The sequence below is a fragment of the Canis lupus genome, unplaced genomic scaffold (assembly GCF_011100685.1).
Source record: "Canis lupus familiaris isolate Mischka breed German Shepherd unplaced genomic scaffold, alternate assembly UU_Cfam_GSD_1.0 chrUn_S462H623, whole genome shotgun sequence".
Lineage (NCBI taxonomy): Eukaryota > Metazoa > Chordata > Mammalia > Carnivora > Canidae > Canis > Canis lupus.
In genome coordinates this window covers 11,011-16,515 of record NW_023331394.1, presented here as the reverse complement: position 1 = coordinate 16,515, position 5,505 = coordinate 11,011, and positions in this window count along the sequence as shown.

Below are 5,505 nucleotides of genomic sequence, written 5' to 3'. Positions count from 1 at the left end.
CCCCGTGTGGCCGCGGCGGGCCGTCCGCAGCGTCGCCGTCGGCGGGCTCCTGTCCCCCCGGCTCGCACGCCAAGCAGGGCCGCCAGGTCCGGGACGGCCTCCCGCCCGGGGCTCCTGCTCGGCTCCGTGGTCACCGTCCCCAGGGCCAGGAACTCGCGGGGCCCCTCTCCTGCGCGCTCGGCAGTGGCCCACTCCTTCCTGCTCAGCTCCTGGGGCGGCCCTCGTGCAGCGCGGCGGACAGGCGCTGCTCGGAGCCTCGGGGCGCTCTCGCTCGGGGTCGGCCCTGCTCCGGCCCCTGCAGCACGACCCCCAGGCTGCCCTGGGCAGAGGCGTCCGAGGCGGTCCGACTCCCGCCTGGCGTCCGTGGGCCGCCCTCCCCGCTCGGCCTGCATGCCCCCCTGGGACCCCCCTGCTGCCTCTGCCTCTGTTTCTGCGCCCCCCGCGGCCCTCCTCGCAGGGGACCCAGCCTTCCTGCGGCGGCTCTGCGCCCTGGGCCCGGGTCCTCCGAGGAGGCCGAGGCTGCAGACGGGACACTGTCCCCGGGGCCCCCGGGCCCTGCGGCCTGCCGGGGCTCCTCATCCAGCAGGAGGCGTCTCATCTGCCTCAGGACTCCTGTGTCCTCGGCCGGGTCCTGACACACAACCCTCCGGACGCCGTCGGTGCCCGGGATCTCCCTGGGGACGCGCGCGGGTTGATGTCCTCCACAAACTCCACCAGGGCAGCCTTGCCTTGTGGTCTGTCGCCGCCCGGGTGTTCCACAGCTGAAGGTGCCCGGGGCAGAAGGCCGGCTGCAAGAGGCTTCGATGGCCTGACCTCCTCCAGGCCGTCTGGGATGCCGGTGACAGCAGGTCCGGTGCGCGTCCACATGCAGCCCCTGGACCAGTCCCGCAACAGGCTGGTTGCCATGGTGAGGCTGCCCCTGGCGCCGATCGCAGGGCAGGGGGGATCTGGGGGCGGACGTGGCTGCGGTGCCGGGTGCAAGTCCTGCCCTGGAACAGCCGCAGTCTTGGGTTCAGGTTCAGGTGAATGTGGCAGGTTGGGGGCTACGTAGTCAGGGCCTCTGCTGCCTCTAGCCCGCTGACGCTGACGCAGCAGCCTGTCCTGATGCCCTGGCTTCCTCTCCTGGGCTGTTGGAGAATCCGCAGGGGGCTTACGTGTCACTCTCAGGGATGCTGCAGCCCGGCCGCTCCGACCTTTGTCCCTGAGAATGGCCTCAGTGACGCGGCCCCCTTTCATGGGTAAGGGAGGACTCCACTGTGTTCACCTGGAGCGCAATGGGGGAGGGCAGCCGGGCACGCGCCAGGTCTGGGCGCTCACCCACAGCTCTGAGGATTGCGCTGAGAGGGGTTGCTGGGTCCTACGCCTGCGCGCCTGGGCTCGCCCCTCCCCAGCTGGGCCGGGTCTCCGTGGTAACGCTGCGGCTGGAGCCGGGGTCCAAGGAGCCGCTCTTAAAGGGCCGCAGGAAAGGAGGACGTGGAGATGGGCAGCGTGGTCGCCTTCATTGATGAGCCCACACAAGTCAAAATTCACAGGGGACGGCGAGACGTCAATCAGGGGGACCCGCATCGTTCAGGCCGATCGAGGGCCCCTTCAAGAGAGTACAGGCTTCCATCGGTCATAATCCGCCTCCCTGGTGTACAGGTGGAGGTCAGGATAGGAGGCCTAAGTCAAGGGGGGCTGGTCTCACACAGTGTGTAGTACCAGGACTCGGTTTTGGGTCCAAGCCTTGTTCCGAGTCCCGGGGGTCACTCAGGCCTCACCTGTTAGGTCTATGTATCATTCCGGGTGCGTAGGCTTAGCTCCCGGAGACCAGGTTTCATTCCTGCCCATATTCCTGCAAAAGGAATAGCACTTCAATCAGTCTTGGTTTTGAGCCTTTTTTTTTTTTTTTTTAATTTGTGATAGTCACACCAGAGAGAGAGAGAGAGAGAGAGAGGCAGAGACATAGGCAGAGGGAGAAGCAGGCTCCATGCACCGGGAGCCTGACGTGGGGATTCCATCCCAGGTCTCCATGATCGAGCCCTGGGCCAAAGGGTAGGCGCTAAAACCGCTGCGCCCCCCAGGGATCCCTCAGTCTTGGTTTTGTATGTGATTTGTGTATGTGTATGATCATCAGTGAGATCAGACATGAAATTCCAGTTCCCCAAGAAATCATTTCCCCCTGGCTGGGACATGTGAATATCGTAGCTACTAAATACACATTGCTTCACATCCTTGGACCCCTCACTCTATGTATATCCAGCTCTGTGGTCCAGCTGTGGGGTTTCTATGTTGTTTTCTACCCTTCCTGCGCCTGGACCAGACCTTCCACTCTGAGAAGATTCCTGAGCTGTTCCAGGCTGAGTTTTGCTTGGTGAAATAACAATAACCATTAACCCTATATTGTAGGACCCTGATGGGGGTTAAGCGGCTGATCCAGGAAAGCACTTGGAAGGAGACATTAGCCCAGAGTTGGTGCTCCATATAAGATGGCTATGAAAAGGATTTATTGAGAACTTAACCATTATATAAGTATTTGTAATAAATCAGGACTCAGAATACCTTGGTTTTTTGCTTCTTTTTATGTAGGAAGAGAGTTTACAGCAGTGTTACCATGGCAACTGGGCCTTAGGCAAACCAAATTGCTTACTCAACTCCACTCCCTACCAACCCCTCTGTAGCCCTTCTTTTCTCTGTTTTTCTCTTCTCCTCACCTTCATGATCCCCAGAGTGGAGGTTACCCTTCTCTAGAGCAAAGTTGTCCAACAGAAATCTAATGGAGCCCCAAAGGCAAGCAATATGGTAGTGTAGAATTTGCTACTGGCCACCTTCAGTGAAATTAAAAAAAAAAAAAAAGGTGAAATGAATTTTAAGAATAGATTTCTTTGGGGGCCTGGGTGGCTCAGTCCAATTAGCATCTGCTGTCTGCTAAGGTCATGATCCCAGGGTCCTGGGATAGAGCCCAAGTCTTACTCCTTGCTGCTAAGCTGCTCAGCAGGGAGTCTGCTTCCCTCTCTCCCTCTGCCCCTCACCTCTGCTCTTGCTCTCTCATGCTCTCTCTCTCTCTCAAATAAATAAATAAATAAAAGTATTTTAAAAAATAGATTTCATGTACCTCCAAATATACAAAATATGGTCATTTGCATATGTCATCAATATGAAACTATTAATGAGATATTAAACATTCTATTTTTCACGAGTCCCTTCGGAGCAGCCCTTTAAGGGCTCAGCGGCCACACATGGCCACTAAGAATTTATTCTGAGGAATTTGTGTTGTGTGTGTGTATGGACATGTTCAGTACAAGGATATTTATACTTGTGTTATTTATAACTCTACAAGATTGGAAAACTCAATCACAAAAAAGAGAAACAGAAAGCTGGCATTTTTTTCTATGTCTGGTGTGGATGGCCATGGGCGAGTACTTGTGAAAACGAAGGTGCATATACCTTATAATTCACCTACTCAAGTATACAATCCAATGGCTCTAATCTATTCAGAATTGTGTGGCCATCACAACCAGCTTCAGAATATTTTATCACCCCAAAAAAGAAACCTTGTACCCCTTTAGCCATTGCCACCTGGTCCCCACCAGCCCCTGGCAATCACTAAACTACTTCCTGTTCCCATGGACTTGCCTGAACATTTCCTATAAATGAGATCATACAATAGATGGTCTCTTGTGACTGACTTCTTTCACTTAGCATGATGTTTTCAAGGTTCATCTACATTGTGGCGTGTGCCCATGCTTTGTTCCTTTTATGGCTGAATACTATTCCATAGTGTGAATATACCTCATTTTGTGTATCCATTCATGAGTGGATAGACATTTGGGTTCCTTCCGTATTTGGGCTATTATAATAATGTTGCTGTGAACATTCATGCACAAATTTCTGTGTGAAGCTGTGTTTTCATTTCTCTTGAGAGATACCAAGCAGTATCTCTGGGTCATGGGGTAATTCTCTGCTTAACCATTTGAGGAACTGAAGGCGTAGTTTTTACAATAGTTGGTTCAGAGCAGGAGCCTCTTTCTACTTCCAACAAAGAAGCTGTAAATGTTACCTAGCCGCCTTGGGAGGGGCAGTTGGCAAACACGATCAGGGCACCACCAGTGTTCAGCGGGCCACCCAGGGATGCTAGGTGAGAGGGATGCCCATGAACAGCCCTGAACTGTGAATCCTTACACATCTTCCATGGCCTTCAGGTCTCTCACCAGGCATTCACGTCTGTGATGGATCGATTTACAATGATCTGAGCTCAGAACCTAACCTTGCTTTACATACAAACACAACGCATCTTTTTAAACATGGTGGGTTTTTTTTTAAGATTTTGTTTATCTATTTGAGAGAGTATGAGAGAGAGAGAGAGAGAGCAAAGGGAGAGAGCAGAGGGAGAGGGACAGAGAACCAGATGCAGGATTCAATCCCAGGATCCTGAGATCATGAAGGCAGACACTTAACCAACTGAGCCACCCAGGCACCCCTAAACATTGTTTTTATCACCAATGACTAAGCCTGCTTTCATTTTAGGCTCCCCCACCCCATCCTTCCTAAATAATTCCATCTGGCTTCCCCTCCTCTAAATCCACATTTAGTTATGAACCACAGGTATGACAATCTGTCCTCTTCATTCTACTTTCTGGTTGCTCTGTCCCTCGGGGGTGGTCCCCATTCATTTCTCTTCTGATGGGGTGGAAATGGGGCCAAGTGGGTGGGGGCATGGTCCCAAAAAATAAGTAAAGAATTAGAGACGCTCAGAAACTTCCAGAAGACTGTGGCATCCAAGATGCTGCAGGTCCCTACAGCATTGCTGAAGCTCCAGGACACAGAATCAAAGTAAGCCTGAACTCTGAGCCAAGTGGACAGAAGATCAAATGGGCAGCAGCCAGGCAGGTCACTGGGAAACCCAAATGTCCTGCCTAGCCCTGGCTACTGCCTCCACAGTTTCCATAGAAACAGCTGGAGGAGAACAGCATATTAAACGTTTTGCATAATTCTCTCCCACCTCCCCATGTTTGGGAAAAACAAAACAAAAACCTGAGCCTGCTTAAGTAGTAATACCACCATTAGGGCAGGGGTTCTCAAAGTGTGGTCCAGGAACACCTAGGGGTTCCCAGAAGCATTTCAGGGGGTTCATGAGATCAAACTTGTTTTCATAAAAGTGCTAACACATTATTTGCCTTTTCCACTCTCATTCTCTCACAAGTGCTCAGTGGAATTGTCCAGAGGCTACATGGGGTGCGATATTGAGCGCAGAAGCAGGTGCGAGGATCCAGCCTCTCCTGTTGAGTCCCATATGAAGGAGATTTGCAAGAACGTAGCAATTATTTTGTTTGGGAAAAATATTGCTATTTTAATAAAATATGTTCTTTATAGGGACACGTAACAAAGATACTATTGCTATTCTAAAAAAGAGTTCGTAAATAAACATTCTTTTAATTTCTCAGTGGAAATTCCTAATACGGGATATATCAACAGACAGAACCCACATCAACAAATGCTCCTCGGGAGGCCCTTGATCATTTTCAA